Source organism: Geospiza fortis, unplaced genomic scaffold, assembly GCF_000277835.1.
Source record: "Geospiza fortis unplaced genomic scaffold, GeoFor_1.0 scaffold75, whole genome shotgun sequence".
NCBI lineage: Eukaryota > Metazoa > Chordata > Aves > Passeriformes > Thraupidae > Geospiza > Geospiza fortis.
The window spans coordinates 4,086,144-4,107,217 of NW_005054360.1; the positions used below are offsets into that span (position 1 = coordinate 4,086,144).

General features: G+C 38.8%; 1 protein-coding gene across 1 annotated transcript in view; it reads right to left on the reverse strand.

Annotated features, from left to right (window-relative positions):
• PARD3 (par-3 family cell polarity regulator) overlaps positions 1 to 21,074 on the reverse strand; it is a 397,383-nt gene that overhangs the window by 117,029 nt on the left and 259,280 nt on the right. The window lies entirely within an intron of this gene.

Genomic DNA, 21,074 nt, shown 5'->3' on the forward strand with positions numbered 1-21,074 from the left:
GATGGAGCTGTGGGGCTGCCCCAGACAGAGATGGGTGCTGCCAACCCAGGGTTTGCCCTCTTCACATCTCCTCTTCCCCCTCTAAAGGCTTCCCCTCTACATTTCAAATTTAAGTTACTTGCATATTTGCACATTCCACTGTTTTCTTTAAACTTTTAGGGAGTGAAGAATTTGGCATTTGAGATACTCCGTTATTATTAGGACAAAGTTATTCCTATTTCTTAAGACATTTCTGATCTATTCTGGAAGGAATGACTTTCATACAGAGCGAACCAAACAAACACTTTAATATAACCTTTAAATAGATCTAAACTTTAGATGAAAACTTTCTATTTAAGGCAGAAGGGCTAACACGTGTCTGTTAAACAGTATATATACCAATTAAATGTGGCATCATTTATCACACCAAAAGCAGCAAGAATTTTACTTTTTTTATACCAAATGCTGATCTGAGAGCTGACTGACACTGCGGCACTTCACACTCAGGTTCACATCAAAAGTGAAATTAAAGCACTGAGACTTGCAATCAAACACGTCTAGCAATAGTGCCAACAGGACACCACAAATGCTCATGGACAGTGAAATAAACCACAGAGTTCTTAAAGCTTCCTTCTGACCTGTTAATGTAACATCTTTAAAATATTTAGAGTTCACCAGGTATTTATAATATTTTCCCATTGGTTCCTTTTGATTCTAGGACAAAGCCATTGTGTGGGTTGAAGTACACCACACAGCAACCCTGCAGAATGATTAATTTCTGGCCATTCAATCAAGAGATATTATTTATATTGTGTAATGATGTTTACAGCTCTTAGGGCAGCTCTTTAAAACCAAAACACAAAAATACAGCATAGGAGCATGTACATAAGCTTTAAACTGTTTGCCCATTCTCCATACAGATTGCTCATTTCTCAAGAAATTCAGGCATCTGAAAACTAAAACTGTTTATTAATAACCACCTGAAAAGGGGATAGGCAGAGGACATGATGGGGTTAAGGAATGCAAAATAGGGTGTAAAGTTAACGTCTCTGATTTCATAATGTTATATGTGAAACTTAAATTCAAAACACCAACATGTATCTTTTAAAACATCCACCTATTTATTAGAGAGTAATCAAAAACATTATACAAGGCATTTACATATTTGACACAAGAGATTCAAATCAAGTTATGGATGTTGTGCTCCAGACAAAAGAGATTGTTTAATTTAAAATAGCCCTAAAACCTCTAACCCAGAGAGGAGTTTTGGCAGAAAAACAGTGGAACTGAGCCACTCTGCCCTGACACACAGAGAGTGCCTGAGGTGGCAGCGTGGGTCTGACTGACAGAACGTGCAGAGCTGTGAGGAGACAAGCAGCATATGTGTCACTCTAGCACAGCATCTCTGGGATGCTCACATTTGCTTCAGTCTCCTGCCCTTCCTCAACCCAATTAAAATGTCAGATAAAGCAAAGGAATCAAACTCCGGAGTATCCAGTTTACTTTTGAAAAAAAAAATTGCTTAAAAAAAAGTGGGGGGAAGAGGGGGGAAGAAAAAAATTGAATTAGTTATTGCCCATTAGGTTTTGGCAGCAAAACAGAATTTCTGCCACCATAAATCAATTCATTGAGAGTGTGAACAGATATATAGTGAAATCAATACCTTATTAAAAAAATAAAGTACACAGGAAATTTCTAATAATCATTGTAAGCAATCTAGTAAATGTCTGGTCAGGCTGCATGATTGTGAGGAGAGAATTTCTAATGTTAACATGTAATGCAAACCCAGCAGAATTCAAAGGTTTGAATTTGCAGATCCAACCAGGCAGGTCCAGAGCACACAGAGCTCATGTGCATTCCCACAGAGGCAGTGGTGGCGCCACACAGGGAGCACCTGCAGCAGCACCAGGGCTCAGTTCGCTTTCAGTCATGAGCAAGTTGTGGCAACAACTCTTCTTCTCTTTCAGGGTTTTCTTCCAATCATCTGGGAATTAATGTTCCTTCTGCCCCTGAGGACCATCCTGATAAAAGTCTCTGGAAGACAGCTCAGGCTCTTTCCCAGGCATTTCAGAGGGTGGCCACACTGTTCCCACTCTGACTGGAGCCTTCCCAGTGCCCATCTCTGGCAAGCTCAGTGGTCATCCCAGCAGTGGACAGCCTAGCAGGGTATGAACCATGGTGGTCTTGCACAGGTGCCTTCTCTGGATTTGTCACCCGCAGAAGTGATCTATCTGCCACAATCACCACTGCCTGTAACAAGTTCAGCAACGTTAACCACACTGTCCCTACACTGGAACCTGGAAAAACAAACACCATCCTCCCCCCACCCTGACTGTAGCTTCGTGTTTCTGGCACAAGGCACAGTTGTGTTCATTGTGGCTTAACAGTCACAAAGCTTTGAGAAGATGCTAAGATAGCATCTCAAGAAGATGCTGAGAGAGCCACCAAGCAATTGAGAAAGGTGCTGAAAATAACTGTGATGGAGCAACATTTGTACACCCCCACACACCTCCTTTATTTCTGTAGGGGCAGTCAACACTCCCCACTACAAACATCATTCTAAGTCTTTGGTAAGATTACTCTTGCTAGCAATAACTGTGTTTGTTATTTACTTCTATTAAAAGTGTTTGCTTCATGAGGTATGATTTACAGTCATATGAAACCCACAGCCCAAATAGCATCCTCTCCACCAAATTTATAGCAGATATTTATAAATTATTTATTTAACAGTCATAATCAAGCTAAGTTTAACTACAGAAATACAACATCCAGCAATGCTAAGGCACACCATTAAAGTACTCTCAGCTGTACACACCAAGTACTCTCAGCTGTACTTGGGTGTAACTACACTGGTGTCAAGCTATTGAGAATCACCTGTCTTATTTCTTCAGATAGATGTTTCCTACTCATATAAAGGATGTTTCCTATTCATGAACATTTACCAAAACAGGACACTTAGAAATAAGACTATTCAAGCAATCTATGCAATATCCCTTCAAAACACCAAAAACACATCCCACAGTTACTGTGCACTGTCTCCACAGTGAGAGGTAAAGCCCTCTCTGCTGCTGTTTGGTGGCCCTTGTTTAGTTGTGTGAGTCAGAAGTCAGGGTCAGGTCCCCAGAATGACACCTGGTATGTACAACACCCTGAATTGAATGCATTGGCTCAATGCAAAGATCTGGCTTAACCTATGTGAAAGTTTCACCTCCTTACAAGTGCAACTCCTCCGGTCCCTGACTTGCCCCATGTATATTTTGCGTTTGACACCTTCCCTGCAAACCACCAAGCTTTGCACCATTGTGAATCTTCCCCCTTTACTGCTCAGGTATTCAAAAGGAAGGAGAGATGGAATTACGATCTATGTCCCATACATGACCCAAGGCAAATTTGGAATCTCACTGCTTCCAATACTATTTTTTCCATAATCCATGTATTGAAAGACCTGGTACACCCACGTAATAAACTCTCCCACTGAAGTGACTGGGAACAGCCTAAGACTGAAACTTGCCAAGTGCAATCAAATATATCTCCCTTGTAAAGCAGAAATCACCATCCATTTGTGCTGTGTCAGACAGGCTCCAGACTTTTGCAAGGCCTTGAGGACGCAGCCAAGCACTGTGATCCCAGCCCTTGCTGCTCCCTCCCCAGACACAGGAGCAGCTCTCTGCTGTGTGCAGCTGCTTACAGAGTGCCTCAAGCACTTGGTGATTTTCAGGCGCTTGTCTGAACCTGAGATGGTGTCATCCTCACTGCTGGGGGCTGGCTGCTGGGATACTTGTTGCAACTCTTACAAATGTAAATGAAATGACAACTTTCCTTCAGATACAGACATGAGAACTCCATCGCTCAGCATCTGCACAGCAACGCTCCTTGCAATACTGAAAAGGAGGACAGTGCTTACAAACAAAGGTAGAAACTACTGATTTTGGAATTAAAACCCAAAACCATGCAGAAAAGGAGCATCTGTGGCACTGATATTCAGACAGTGTTGAGAATCTAATCCCAAGCTCTTTTCTTTTGCTGTGTTTGGTGCCAACAATTTGACTGCGAGCTATAAAAGCCCAGCCTAAATTACTACACAAGACACCAATGCACAGACACAAGCCACTACATGATGTGCAACCAAATTACACGCAGAACTATCTCACCAAGTCACAGAACTCATGAGGAAAACAGTTCTGTTCCTTGGATATAGCTTGAGCTATACCAGCTACTCCGAAGCACCTGCAGCTACAGAAGCACAACACTGACTGACCTGTGGGCACCACTTGCCTCAATCTCAATTCTTAGAAGCAGAGCACAGATTATTATTACTCAGAGTAGAAAAGAAAAGAGAAAAAAAGAAGTGCACATTTTCCTTCAAAACCCAAGTAATAAAAAAATTACCATTCTGTTCATAAATATCCTTTCACAGATATAGCTTAATACTTCGTCAAGGACACGAACTGCATGGTTATAGAATTGTCTCTCCATAATACTAACAATGTTTACTTCATGTAACAGCTTGTTTATTCAGAAGTTCTCTCATTTAAACCCTGTTACAAAAAGTATAGCTAAAAAGTAGTTTAATTTTATTTTGTAGCTGCACAAGTAAAGAAAAAAGTTCTATGACTAACTGAAATCCAGGTTGTAAATTAAAAATACCCTGTCTGTCCAAGAGTGTGAGAAATTGATGAAAGAGAGCAGCTGAAATCTTGTGAACTCTAATTGCCAAGATACTCCAGAGTTCTGCTTAATTTATATCTCCTTAACTCTCCTTTTACATTAAGGATTGGAGAAAGTTTCAAGATAAGTGTTAATGCTCAAAGTCATATTCACAGATCCACAGACTTAATCCTTAAATTCAGCCAACAACAGGAATCACAATAAGTGAAGAAATTAAAAATTGTAAGAGGACCATCTTCTAAATGCATGATCTCTAGTACATAACAGCCAAGTCATATCAGAGGAAAGGCCCATCCTGATATGATACTGGTTTTTCACATTATTATTAATAAAAAAGATGGGAACACAGACCTGTAGGCCGTAAGCTTGACCCTCAAATGGGAAATCACAGGAACTTTGGATAATCTAATCAAACTAAAATGAATGCCCAAACCTCTCTGTCAGCTGGCTCACTTTCAAGCTTACTTGCTTGAATAACTGCCACCAACTAGGAGGTGACCTAATCCCAAGTCTATCATGCTGAACAGAGAGGCACTGACTAACAAGTGCCTTCAGTGGCTTTGGGCCAGTGCATCAGAGCAAATGAACAGTATGAGGCTCAACAGAGAAGACAGCTTAGCAGAACATTTAAAGAACAGGCTCAAGCTACAATATGATGCAATATATATTTAAAAATATGTGAAATGTACATAAAGTACACAAGTGAACATAAAGAATATATAAATGATTTTGCAGAAATAGATATAAAAACAGATAGGACAAGTGAAGCAAGAAGGATACACAAGTAACTACAGAAATTCCACATTTAGAAGTTATCTAAAAAGTAGATTCAGTTTAAAAGAATATATGTCAGCATCCTTGATACAATAAAAATAATACATGTGTAATCTGCTAAAAGGGTTTTACTCTGATGCGTTACTGATGAGATCATTGTCGTCTGCCAAATCATCCACATATTTCATTAGAATAAAGAGCTACAGAAGAAACATGCATTAGTTGATTAATGAAAAAAACACAAAAATTGATTGAGACAAGTTCAGTAGCATTATGTTCCTTAATAGAAAAAAGACCCTCATTAAAAATTAACAATTGATAAGTGTCTTAAGCTATTTTGTCAGTGTTTTCTAGCTTCAAGGCATGCTCTTTTCCCCTTAGTAGCAAACAGTATTCACACACACAGAGACACACCTAATGTAAACACTGCTTGAATGATTTTGCAATGATTTCTTTTTCACCCTGCTGTATCAGCAAAATAATAAGATTTATATTGCAACATATTATTGGGACACACAAAACCTTTCTGTTGCTAAAAAAATAAAAAAAACAGCAGAAAAGCCACCCTCTTTAGTGATGATCTGAAGGTTTAGAAGCTTTCCTTTCCAAGCAAAATTGTGCAAGTGCTGTTTTTAAAAACATGTTTTAAAGTGTAAACATTTCTATATTGGCAAATGATTTCTAGAAATAACTTGTTATCACTTGTTACTAATCAAATTAGTAGATCCACTTCTACTTGTTGGGAGGGAGTGGAGTGACTGCCGGAGTGACTCAGCAGCAGCACTGTCCTGAGATGACACAAAAGCACTGATGTGCGGGCACCTTGATGCAGGAGCTTGTGGACATAATTAAAACAGACATTGATAACTTCATTTTCCATGGATCTCCTTGCAAATGTTAAAACTGATAAAGCAGCAATCCTTCTGGTGCAGCATCCAGCAGAGGACCCCTGCCAGGAGGGCTCCTGGAGAACTCTATTGTCACAAACCAAGAAAAGCACATTACAAAATGTCATAGGTCACTCATGAAAATTAAGAACACTCTAAAAGGTACACCTGTATCTCTTCAGGCCAGTGATGTTTGCCTTCAAGCAATAAAGAAACTCACATGTTCAGCCACAAACATAGAAATTTAAAGCACAAGAACCAAAGTGGTTGTTACTGCAAAATATCAGCCCTTGGAAGTGCCCACCTTGAGCCCGAATACTGTAAAGCATGTGAAGGTCTTCTGTGTTCTATTCACACATTTTCTCCCAGCAGCCTCCATATCACTTTCCAAACATTAAAAAATCATTTTTCAGCCCCATGCAAGGGGGTGTTCTAGTACATCTCACCAAACTAAGTTTACTCGAAAAGAATAGACAGGGTGGCCCAGTGCTTCACTTGCAGCAGCACCGGTGATTCCCACACCAACCTCCAGAAAAGAAGTGCAAACAACAGATGTGATCCATAACTGCTTCCAGCCAGTGAAATGTAACCTGCCTGGCTTTGGGAACCACTACCCCAACTTCCAAGAAAATGGGTATGATGCCTAACTAGAGACATGTCATGAGGTTTCATTCAATTATTTTCCTAAACGGTTTTGATAACATTGCCTGAAAGGCATGACACAACAGGCAGAATATTATTCACACCAAGTCGCTCTCTTTTCACGACTTAAACATTTGTAATATTTACTTCCAGCATAAAATGGTGGAACTTTTAAAAACAGATTTCTTTTATGGAAAGACCATCTGTTTGCAAATTTCTAAACAGAAGATAATCTTGCATTGCTACCCGTGATTGCCTGAAGCTAGCTGGAGCCATGGACAGCTCTAATAAATAAATAAATAAAGCACAAGCAATCAGAAAAAAGCCCTAACTACTTCAAATTACTGTAGTTGAAAAGCAGGCTGAGAAGTTCAAAGAAAGTATCAAAAATTTGACAATGATACTATTGTAAAGAAGGCAGCAAGACAGCAGAGATGTCCAAATCTACTCAGTAAGCAACACCACAACATAGTAAAAGTCACCATAAATAATTCATATTCAGACAAAACCTGTAAAACTGGGGATTGTGGTATCCCTAAAGGAGTCAGGAATACAAAAAAAAAATCTTCTGCTTAGGTACAATTTTGTTAACAGTCATCACGGGAGCAACCGCAGAAGAGGTACATGACATTTTAATGGACATTTCATAACAGTCTAAGCATTTTCAAGTTTGTGACCAAAGCTCTCTAATATAATGTATGTATTCAAAAAAGAGAGTAGTTATTGACCACAGTTACTTGCCCCAAGCTTAAATTTGATACACTGTGTGCTACTTGTCATTGAAGAAAGTAGCTCATAAATGTGACCAACTAAGATAACTCAATATTTTTATATAATAGGTATTTTATAAATATATACTCTCAATCAGACACATATACTTTTATACTGTGATTTGATGTACTTAGAAATTCTCCTGTCACCCCTCTCAAACAGGATGTGCACTTCAAGACTGCAGCACCCTGTTCTAAAATGCAATACTGAGCAGTAAGATACTAAACAGTAACTGAAAGACTGTAAATACAAATTGCAAAACACAAAATAAAGCCTCACATACAGAGCCAAGAGCAGACTCCTGAGAAAGCCTGAGTGAAGGCCTGCAGTTTAACTCACAGACTGCATACATAAAAGCACACATACAATATGCAATACATAATAGCGTACAGAAGGATAACAAAAAATTCCCAAATGCTCAGCAGCAACCGCTGCCACTATTAACAAGTTCTTGACAATCTAAAGTAAAATGTGCTCATTCTTCTATAACATAAGCATTTTTTCTATGAAGAAGTAAAATCCCACATCCCAGCGCTACTGGGTGCCAGGCTCAGACCCCATTTCTGACTCACACTGTGCCCAACAGGTGACACCACCTTACCCCAGCCCTCCCCACCTGCCCACAGCTGCCCTGCAGCCACACAGCAAGGTGAGCAACCTCTGCTGCTGCATTTGTCACACTCCACAGAGGAGTTTAAAAATTGTGGACCCATTTAGGTAGGAACAATACTACATTGTGTGCCTCTAATTACTGTTGTCCACTCGGGATCCTTAGAGACAGCGTTTCAACCATGGCTACTCAGCAACGCGTTCTCTCCACAACTATACTTCTAATTCCTGCCCTGTTCATTTTAATGCATTATTGTTTCCAAATACAATGCTTCAAATTGCAAATTATGTCTGGCTCAAGGGCTGATTATGAGAAACACTAGCACTTCTGCCTCTGTGTGAATAACTCTGATAATAATGAGTGATTGATTGAGCTCCAAGAAGTCCAAATGATGAGAAGGGTCAATTTGAACATTTTTATTAGCTTCTTTTGTTAGATCTAACACTTTTCCAGGCCAGAGACAAATACTGCATCTGGTTACCATGATTTTTTGCAGCCCTCCCTACAGAAGTACAATTTAGAAAATGGGCACTGGTCTAAAGGCAGACCTTATAAGAAATGCTAATGAAACATAAAAACCCACCCATTTTACTGGCACTCAAGAGATGGCCAAAGAAAAAGAGAACAAAAAGAAAAAGTTGCAAGGGAAATTTGCTTCAAGACTTTTCTGCCAGAAAAGAAAAAAAAAATCCCTCAGTAATACTAAGAGGCATCACAGCTCCACTTTACAACCAAAACGCTTTGCTTAATAGGCCTGCCGTAGGTAAACACGAGCTACAACATGAAAATCACTAAAAATGCTCACTAAGCACATGCAACAGCAGAGAAATTAGGACAAAAATGTAGTAAACAAGCTAGTTAGACCAGGAAATTGCAGTTACATTATTCCAAGAACTTAAGTCTTGCAGTCATGCAATTAAACTGTATAAAATCAGCAAAAGTTAACTTAGACACACAAAAAGTTAATCAAACTAGCTGCAGTTCATCCAGAACCTTCCAAAGATTAAATTTGCCCTACAGATCTCATTACCTAGAAATGTTACTATATGAATCAGCACTTTTTCTGCCAGTTACTAGAGATCTTTGTTAATGCACACCTCCTAGAAAATAACCTCTGCAGGGAAAATTAAGCAATAGGTGATGTCTCTGGATCTTTAGCCTCATTCACATATCTACACTTACAGAAGATAGAGAAGCCACAGAAAATTTCCAGCAGAAGACCATAGTCAACACTGTAGGACCTGTGGGGCAAGTCTGAACAAAATATTCCTAAAAGCAGACAAGTGTGCAGCTGTCATTCTCTTCTCTACAACACCAAAAAGCAATTCCCCTCACTGAGCCATAGCACCCAATGCTGATGGCTGTGGGTTACAGTTTAGGGTCCCCTGTCCCATTCTGGGTTTCACAGTGCCACTCAAGTCTCCTTGTGGATAAAAAATAAATTTTAATTCTATAACCAAATTAATAATGCCAACAGAACACCTTTACAAAGTACCCTAGAGCACAATTCATTTAAGTGCTCTTGAAGTCTTCAAGACCAGGATGGATGGGATTTTGAGCAACCTGATCTAGTGGAATGTACTCCCATTCAGGAAGGGTTCTATTAGATCTGGATGGTCTTTAAGTTCCAACTTAAACCATTCTGTGATTCTATGAATCCACATTATCATAGAAAGCACAGAGCAAAAACTAACAGGCACATTATTTTGAAAGTTTGCGACAAAGATAGGGAGGGCTGTGGCACAGGGACTTAGCCTGAACCAAGGCTCTGGATAATAAATATTAATATGTCACTGCTGGCTTCACATACCTCTGTCTCTTCTATCAGCTGATATACCCTGCAGCAGGAAAATTTAGTTTGCACATGCTGTATCTTCTGGGTGGAGAATGAAGAGCAAGGCTTTGCACTGCAGCAGCAGCACCAGAACATCCATCTCTGGAGCAGATGCAGTAAGACTCAGGTGGATCATTGCTGGGACAGTAGTCTGACAGCAGGTCCCTGCAGCAGCTGCTTCCAGGGCTTGCCCAGAGCTACCTGGAGCCCTGGAGATGCCTGGCATCTTGTAGCTGCCAGCAGTCAGAGCCTGAGCTGTCTTCATGGTAAGAATTTGAAAGCAGTTGAAATAAATATATCAATAGTGATTTATACTGCTGATTATTTTAGGGCCAAGCTGGGAGCTGAAATTTTTTCAGATTCAAAAGATGTACAAAGCAGGACTTGCTTAGGACTAATTACAGGCAAGAAATGTGGGATGGTGAGTTGGGGTGGTTTGTTTTTTGATTTGGTTTCATTTCTTTTTCCAATCCATATAAATAAGCTCCTAGCACAGAAAACCTCAGACTTGGACCAGCCCCATGCACACTGACATTTTTGTTCTCATTTCTACATGCTCAGGCACTATAGGAAGCAAATGACTAGGCCTGTATTTATTTAGAAACCCAGAGAGATGATGTTTAAAATAAACCCAGACTTGACTTCAAAGATATCTGGCTCTTGAGATGTTCTTGAAATGATAACAGCTCTGCTCAGGCTCAGTGTTGCACACAGTATACAGCAATTATCACTGCCATTTCACTATTTCTTCTGAATATATAGCCTAAAATAAATCCTGAAAAAAAAAACCCAACAATGAAAATGGCACTGATTCTTCACATTTCCTTTAACTTACACAAGCAGTTTTCTTCCTTTAGGGTTATAAAAGGCAAATAGAACTAGCAAAGTATTTGGAGCTCTACAGATGATACCAGGACTCCTAATGGTTACAGATTATAATATTGTAGGTATCATTACCTGCTCAGCAACATCAGAGAAAAGAAATACTTTAATTGTCACACTACATCTAAAACTCCTGCTTGTGCCAGCATGTTGTGCTCTGAATTTCAGGATTTTAGCACTATGTGCTAAAGACAATGATAGCATCTATAACAACATTGTGAAATATTTGAGATTTATTTGTGGTATGCTGCTGTTGAAATGTGTAACAGCAGTTCAGCTTGCATGCTAAACACACCTGGTCTTGAATATGCTAGAGGCACTTCCAATTGGTATAAAAATATACTACTTTTATTACTGTGGTACTGAAAATTGCTGATAAAGATAAGATTCTCAATGCATTTTTGGTTTTTAATCTTCTTTTTCATATCCTTTAAAGCTAATCCATAAACTTTGTCATTGATTAGACATTTTTTTACCAAGCACTACTTATAACAGTATAGCATGAAAAAGGAAACTACATATGTTTTCAGTGATTCATTTATCCAACATCCATCCAGCATTCATCCACCTTCAAAATACACTCAACACCAGTATCTGGGAGCTCTAGCATATGTTTTTTAGCATACAAACATTTCATATTTATACAATACAGGAAACATCACAGGACATCAAAATCCCTGGAGACACTAGCATGGACAAGGTATTATCCTAGTTTTAAAAGGAGAAAATAGCTCCTCTTGAAAGTTTAAGCAACTTGCCAAACTCCAAGAGTTTCTGTACTGCAAGCCCAAAAAACATTAGGACTAACTATGTAGATTTCATTGACAAAGCTCAATCTATGAAGTTAAAAACCAGTTAACATTGGCTGGAGTAGTTATTTATAACAGAGAATTTCTCTACAAATACAGCATTTCCAACATACTTTCAACATGAAATACAAACTCTTTAAAAGAGCCTATCAGTAGTACACTGTTATATTTATTGAAATTAGTCAAGTTCACCAAGCAGTCTCATGAAACTATACTATGTTCTTTTTCCTTTTTGGACTTGGAGCTACAAGACTGATAGCAACAAAGTCCCGAAAAAAGTGTTAACATTTGTAGAAACTAAGAATTCATCTTCTGCAAAAGCAAACATTTCAAAATTTACTGTTAACCACATCATCAGCTAGACCAAACATATACTGTAAAACTAGTTCTTGAATTCATTCCAGTAGGGTCTATTTTATAAACATCTACAGCCCTTTCTTTCACTTTTGCTTATTGTAAGTTTGCCCAGAAGTGGTAAAATTTAATACATGATGGAACACTACATTAACTACTGAAATGTTATTGCACATCAAAAAGGTTTACTGCTACTTTGTAAACATGCTTACCTGAGTGCCATAAAATGCTGACATAATGAGCCAGATCTGCTGCAGTGCACTGCAATCAGGCCTGGGCACTTGAAATGCAAAAGCAGCTCCTTGATACAAAAGTCATTTACACAATCTCTAAAAGACATTTTCGTATATGGCATACTTCAAATTTTGTAGTATTTTGAAATTAGGTAAATATACCCCAAATGATCAGTAACAGGACAAATTGCCCAGAACAGAATATGTGTTCACACTGTATTTTGTACTTGAGCACAAAGGCAGTGTCTCAAGAAACCCCCAAGCTACAGATCCCTGAAGCCCTGGGAAGAACAGGTCACCCAGTTCTGGTATCCCAGCCTTGGGAGCTACCACTGCTCAGTGTCACAGTACTGGGATACAGGGACTTCCTGGGTATCATTTAACTCCTGTGTGACCAAATTCTTATGCTTTTACATTAAATCCTAAGGAATCAGTCAAACATGAGTGGAATTAAAAAGAACTCCTTCTCCCCCTCCAAAAGTAAAATAAACTTCCTCCTTTTATGACTGGCTGAACTACAAATGCCTGAGGTTTTACTTGATATATGTACTTTGGGATGAAAATGGAAAATATCAGCATTAATGCAACAGTAATTTTAGATATTTAACAAAAAACAGATCACATTTTCTGGTGTAGCATGAAATAGTAGAAAGAAAGATTTCTGTCAACTGTTTCTTCCTCAGTTCCACAGAAAATAATCACCTTTTCTAGCTCAGTGGATCATATAAGACACTATTACTCCATCAGACAATCAGCTCAGTATTTAATAGTTGCCAGTCCAAGACAATTTGGAGTAAGATGCTTCGAAGCACAATGAGAAAAAAACCACCCTCCTTATAGATAAATTCTTCCTTAACATTTAGCATGTAAGGAGTCTCAAATACAGACTCAGGTATGTAACTTCCTTTACTCTTGGGGTCCTGTGAGGGCAGCATCCTTGAGGGTAACATTGTATCACAAAGGTCCTTTAAAATGTCAATTTTTTGCATGAAAATCTTATTGTACAGCCACATGTTCTTGATTCATGAGAAGCTTAAGTACATGCTGATTGATTCACATTTTTTGTACCAGCAATTATTCAGTGTCTCTCACTCCTATCTTACCAAGGACAAATACTTTTCACCAGGAGAGTGGTTAAGCATTGGAACAGGCTGCTGAAAGAGGCTCTGACTCTCCATCCTTGGAGATATTTGAAAATAAACTGGCCGTGACACTCAGCTGATGAAAAGTTGAAGCTGGGCTGCTATGAGTAGGAGATGAAGCAAGCAGAAAACTTTTCTTGCTCAAATCACTAAGAATGCAGTACTTTGGATATCTCTTCAGTTCCTTATAATTATTTTTCTTTCCTCTAGAAGTCATCAACACATTCAAAGTGGGGGAAATGCAACTTCTATACCCCATTGTCACTGTGTTTCTAATATTTCCCTCTCTTATTCTTTCTACAGAACTTGTGTTCCTCTTAGTTCTTCCTGAAGAAACAATTTAAAAGCCTAAATAAGGCCTCTGAAAGCCTTATACCTACTATTTTCTTACTGCATTCAGGGAAACCCAGGTGCTCACCAACTACTTCTGTGCCAGTGTACTCTATTCCAGAAATTATACACTGCTTTAATCCCATTTTGCCATTTTCACTGAGGGGTTGCATAATTAAGTCTTCAATGATTCTTTCTTTGCACAATAGTAGGACAAGTTAACATCTTAACAGGAGGCATCATCCTGCCAACACAGCACAAATACAAATCATTGCTCCTGGGGACTGAAATGCAGTAGTAAGTTGGAGCATGGCCTTTTAGAAAAGGATCAGCTGTCCTGCAGCTGCCAAATTCAATACTTTAAGAAAATGTGACTTAACCACCTATGTCATCCCAGATACAAAACTATACTGAGTTGCATTCATTTTCCTCTAAGTCAACATTCCTATTCGTGTTTTTAAAAAGGATTTTCAAAGATGAGTCTGGCTTCAAAAACGTAATCTACAGCATCCACAATATATACCAATGTACAGGTGCTATCAGTAGTGAATTAAACCTCTAAAGAAGCTTTCCAAGAGATAACAAATGTCATTAATAGAGCTTTTCACCTAACAAATACTTCATGTCTCAAGACAGTATTTATTTATGATGCTTTGTTATGGACTAGGGCACTGCCTGTTTAGTCTTCAATTATCACATGAGGTGGAAGAAAAAAAATCCTATTTCTATATGAGCTTAAACTGAAATTGACTTTGAATCTCTGAACTGTCAACAAATTCTTCCCTGAAAAGGCTGGCTTTGCAGAGATTATAAAGAAGGTGTCATCCTTGACACTTGTGTTCTATATTCATCCAGCAGGCCTGGAAGAGAAGTGTGTAGAACGCCGGGCAGGATGGCGGGGGGCTCAGCTGTCACCCTGCCTGCCTCCTTCGCTTGCTTTGCAGGCAAAGACAGTGCTGAAGGTGTCAAAGGTTCTCTATTTAAAGTCGCTGACAAGCAAAGGAAGAACACTGGGAGAATATGTTAGCAGCCACTATGAACTCATCTCTAGTAACAAGTCATCCTGACACTTACTTCTGGATGTTAGAAACAAGAGCCCTGATTCTATTGAAATTTTTAAAAAGACCAAAACAACCAAACCCCCATACACTATACCACCATCAGATTTATAAGTTCAAGATTTACTCTGGGAAAATCCAGAGTAAAGAACACATAGAGCAAAATCCCTGCTTTCTGTCAGAGTGGCAAACCAGAAAGCCACATACGATTATGTTAATCTCCCACTTCAAATCTCCCTTGCACAATTGCATACCACTGCTTTCTGTGTTTCGTTTAAAAGTCATAGAGTTTACTAACCACTTAATGAAGCTGCATTCCTTAAAACCCTGACAGATTATGTGAACTTGTTTGGTGCAGAAACATAAATTTGCCATTCCACTACCCCCTGCCCCGATGACATCTTAGTCTAAAGTGGGTGAGCTCGCGGCTGCAGGCAATGAAACACACCTCTCCTCAAAGCAACTGCCTCCATCCAGCAGCAGGCAGAAATGCACAGAGAAAGGAAGGAGCACTGCTTATCTTTCCAAAAAAGAAAAGTTATTTCCAACCAAGCTTATCTCTTTCAGTCCTTTATTTAGTTTTAATTGGAAAGAAGGAAGTGAAAAATATGAAAATGCTTTGAAAGACCTTTGTAAGAGTCCTGGGTAATCGTCTGCATCAAAGATGACAATTTGCTGCATGGCTGATTTCATTTGAAAGGCTCTTCTGATGCTGTGTGTCCCAATGGACAGCTGAAACTTTGAAAATGGATCAGGACAAAGTAGCCCAGAGGAGCACAGAAAAGGTGCATCAACAGTATCCAACTTGCAGACAGGATGAGGTCAGTGCTCCTCCTCTAAAGTGAAAGGATATCCTGCTTAGACCCTGCATCCAGGATTATAGTAAGCTATGCATTTTCTAGCTGGTGGCAGAAGGGGAGAAGCAGATGTGGACTTAATGACAGTTGTGCCAGCTGGCTTGTAATAGCAGCAGGCAAAAACCAGAGCACAAATGGCCCCAGATTCCATTTACCTGACCAACGACCCAGCTCAGTGTTTCTGATGAAAGTCTCAGCACAAGCAGCACAAGCTGTCGGCAGCGTTCTCATATGAGCCTTAGCAAAGCCAGGCACAACTCAGTGTGCACACAATAAGCTTCCAAGTTTGAAATGATGCAGCTGATGGGTGTTTAAGCACTAACCTCCTCCTCTCTGTTCCAAGGCTCAAGATTTATTGTGTTTTATTCCATGAGCACTCAAGGAAAAAAAACCTCTAACTTTCAGAGCTCATTCCCATGTTTTCTATTACGTCCATATATCAGTGAGTGTCATTCACCAATACAAAGTCCAATTAGTCATGCTTCCAAGGAAAATGTCATTATTGCTGCATCTTAAGCTACTGAATGATAGAAATCAGACCACAGATTTTGTTTTATCAAGTTTGAAGTATTTGCCAGTCCTGCTGATTAGGATAAAATTCAACAGTATTTTACACAACTCTGACATGTTTTAGTTACTGTGCTCAGTTAAAAGTCTGAAGATTGCTATTAAATGAAAGAGAAAGAAGGTTATTACCAAATCAATGGTATAACCTTTGTGAGTTGCTTGTCATCTCCTCACAGACATTACAATGAGAAAACTTAAATGAAAACCAGAATAGGCAATACAAGGAAGTCATGTAACAAGCAACAGTAATCCACACAGGTTATTCTCCCAAATGCCTAGTCAGTGGTCTCAGATAGCTCATGTGGTTGAAATGTGTAATTCAGAGCTACAAACAGTATGTTTATAAATCTAGACATGTCCAATGCACCTTGGAAACAGCTGTGTGGGGGGATAAAACCAGCCAGCAGTATATCTGATTTCAGCTAAACAAGGTTGCAAACTGAATTATCTATTTCCTCTCATAGAACTGGAAGATGCAACACTGCAAGGCTCACAGTAATCATTTTAAATGTAATTAAATCCAATTAGGATTAGATTTTAATGGTAATCTGGGGATATTACATTTGCATTGGCTATTCAGTGCATTGATTTACCCACCTATGTGCTACAACACTTAAAATAGGAATTAAGGATCAGCTACCATATGTTAAGACTTTACATCTCCATCAATATTACAGGTCAGATCTTAAAATGTGCAACTTCTGATACAAAAAACATCTATGCATATGATTAATTTTGAGCATACAGTCTTCTTCTTTGAAGCTCAATACACAGTGCTTATGTTCTCCATTGAGAAGTCAAGTTTATGTGGGACTCGGGTACTAATTCCTATGGTATAAAATTTATTTACTTAATATAACATATTTATCCACAGATGCTTCAAATTACATTACATCTATTCCATAAATGACGCCTAAAGCTGATGCAGATATTTCTTGCTGAAACCCCAGGTTAAGATACAAGTCATACTCCCTATCTTTTGTTCTCATCATCTGCTCCCCACACAAATCTAAACATACCCTATGAATTTTCAAAGCCATTTTTCTCCAATCATATCAAGGGTTAATTGTTTCAGTAGGTTTGGGATTTTTCATCAGGCAATGACTGTCCCTAGATATTTTCAGCAAGACATGACTAGATAGCTTGGCCTCCCCACTATTTCCTTTCCTGCCTTTGGAAACCCAGAGCTGCTTCTTTCTCCTCATTATTCTCAATGTCTTGGGGGTTCATTTTCACCTAAAGATGTTATTTCTCAGACACATCCTGTCCTGAGACTGACCACTTGCTGGACATATTTTACATCATCAGTTCAGTCACCCATATAACAACTGTATCCAAGCTTGCACACTTGGAAGAAGCATTAATTAAGTAATAGGACTGTAAGTGATCAGCAGCACCACAGCAGATGTGTCATTTCATCATCATCCAAAAGCTTCACATGCAACATCTCAAATCTTCCTCTTTCATATCTTATGGGGATCCACTTTCATAAAAATACTCTGTACACAATAGGAGCAAAAGGAAGAGGAAAAATGCACCATATACCATTTTTCTCCCTCAGGAGAGGAATGTCAAAGAATTGTACAACACAGAGACCCATTAAATTAATGTACGTCTACCAGCACTAATTACAAGCACCCTCTTTGAAACTGTGAAGACTCTTTCTTAAGGCAGCACTATAATAACTTCTTCAACTACTCTGTTACCCTCTGTTACTCTTCAATTACCCTGTTTTTGTCAGGGTAATTTTTATCAATAAACAAAATCTCTACTTAAAAATAAAATCAGACTCAAAATGAGTAAACATATTTCATATTGCATTTGGAGAAGCATACAGATTTTTATAAACTTCTGATGTCAAAACACATATCCACTGAAGGCTTCTCAGCAGTGAGACAAAAAACTAGCAGAACTTCATTTCAGCTTCCCAAAAGCTATTTGCTCAGCTGGCAGTGGCCATCCAGGCACCCTCTAACTGGAGAAGGAGGAACTGCACAGCATTTCACAGGCCACAGGATCTGGCACATGATCCTCCTGAAAGGCTAAGAATGATTCCAATACTCAGATAAAACAAATGGATTCAGGTTTAAGCAAAGCACTGCAGCACCTGCCTCTCCTCCATTAGACCAATATTTCTGCTCAGTACTTTTCTAGGCTAACTTCTGTCCTATTTTCATCTGTGAGGAGACTTCTCAGCCAAATGGCATAATTAAATAATCCATTGTGTCCTGAGGTGTCAGTTTGAAACACACATATGCTCAGACAGATTTATGTCACAGTAGGAAGGGTGAACTTCCAGCCTGTCCACAGCCCAATGCCAGCAAAGGTCTCTGGAGATACCAGGAGCTGTGTGTGTCAGAGCCACACAGTTTTGCAGTTTGCAGCTCTCCACCAAGGTTCTGTCAACCCTCTTTACTACGTTTGTCACAAGCAGTAAAACAATGGAGGTGTTTAGAAGATTTACTTATGATGTTGACTTCTTATCTGAATCATCCAGGGATTTCTTGGAAATGATGACTAGATGCCGAAGGATAAAGGTAACTTAGGGTTCTCTAGTGAGACTTTCCATCTCACAGTAGAGTTTAATGAAGATTCCAGCAGTAAATCCTAAGATTTTTACTGAACACAAGGAGACTTATTTTTATACATCACTCAGACTCTTCTTTATGAGATGCCAGTTTGCATATAGGTAATGAAAAGCCCTTTGACTAAATACAGACATTGGAATAAAGTGTCAGTTAATAGCAACTTCATCCCACAAGTGTTTTTGACCATACAACCTAATGAAGAAAGAGTTTTTAAAAATTAGACCACTGAAAAGGAAGAAAAAAGTGAAAAAGGAGGAAAGAAAAAGAACAACAAAGAAATTACAACGTTGTACAGAACTAAAACATCCAATTATGCTTTGATCCTGGTTTGAATTTTAAATGTTACTGTCATCATTATTTTCTATCACGCAACTTCTTTCAGTAATTACTTGATATCTATGATATATGTCAAATGTACAGAAAAACAAAACATGTTATAGGTAGAAGTAGTAGCTTATTTTGCAGACATAAGAAAGCCCATCTCTCAAACATTATTGAGAAGCCTGTCAACAAAGCAAATCAAGCACCAAGTGGAAATGAGACATAATGCTTAATTCTCTCAATCAGCATTTTCTTCCTTGCCAGGAACACCTCTCTTGTGTGGGCTGACAAGGTGCAAGCTAATTTACAGATCCAGGAGGAGTCAGCTATATCCAGATAGCACTGCTCTCACATTAATTAAGAGGAGACTGAAAAGTAAAGTTCACTCAGAAATGGTAGTGAAGGAAAAAAACCTCAAGAAAATGTTGACTGTTATGAAGAGCAAACAACAAAGCATTGGATCATCCTACCACTCAAATTAGTGTTGTTTCCAAATTAGAGATTTCAGAAGTGTTATATCAAGCACACAGCAAAGGTTACCTTGCCTGGCCCATGGAGCTGCCCAAGCTTTCCAGATGCTGCAAACACTTTCTGACTGAACTCACAAAACAACACTCAAGGTATCCAAGATGCTACTACTTAGAGCCTATAGGATTTATCATGCATATTGTGCCTCAATTTTACCTGTCATTTCTGCTGTTTAAAAATGACAGAGTGCAGAAAAGAACCACTCAGCATTTCACATCTCCTGTCTTCCACACTCTCCCAGAGTGGGGTGCAATGCTCTGCTCCAGGCTTGAATTGAGGCAAGCAAACATCCAGAGAATGAGGGCATCCCCATGGGCTTCACAGGCTGAAGGACTCCCTTCCTACCTGACATGTGGGGCTATCTCCTATAATTCTTTTTCTGTTCCATGGCATACACTGTCTAAGAGCCTGGTATTATTTAGTGTTTTCTAAAGCAGATTTCAAAACAATATCTTCTAATTAACTACTTTTATTTTTCCTAATTAACCACTTTTTCTACATATTACTCTCATAATATGATTCTCAGTCACAGAAAAATTCTCAAGAACCTGTGCAGTTACAACACGTTAAACTAATATTTTACAGGATAAAGAAAGTAATGGGATGAAAGTTAACTGAAGCTCCCCTTATATGCTTTCAGAGTAGAATCATTAATAAATAATTAAAATAATACCAGTACCTCACTTTAAAATTAAATAACAAAACAAACAGTGCTTTAATATTGCTTTTTCTTTGAAATGTGTTTATTTACTCTAGCTGGCTAAAAGAAGGACTGGTTTTCTTGCTCTCTCACCCCTTTCCACAAGTGATCAAAGATGTTTGTCATGTTACAACATTTACCCACAACAGCAGGGTGTACCTCAGCAGTGTGCTCCTTTCAGATCACTTATGTCTGCTGGAGAGATGACTCCTTTAAAAAGAACTCAGTGTTTGGTAAATCAGGTCTTTCACTGACCCGTTCTCTATGGATTCTCAGAGCACACAACCTTAGATCCTGTCTTCCTTGAGAGAAGCACACTGTTTCTCAGTCTCAAACTGATTAATCTCTTTCACATCCCGCCTCCATGACACCAATAGTCTTAATAGTAAAGCAAAGAAAAACATTCATTTAGCAACACATAAGTTTTGGGTACAGTATTAAAGAACAAAAATAAAACAAAATCCCCCATGTTTTGAGTTGTCAAAGGATATGTGCATGACTTAGACACCACCAAAGACACTTTCAAAACCAAGCAGTCTG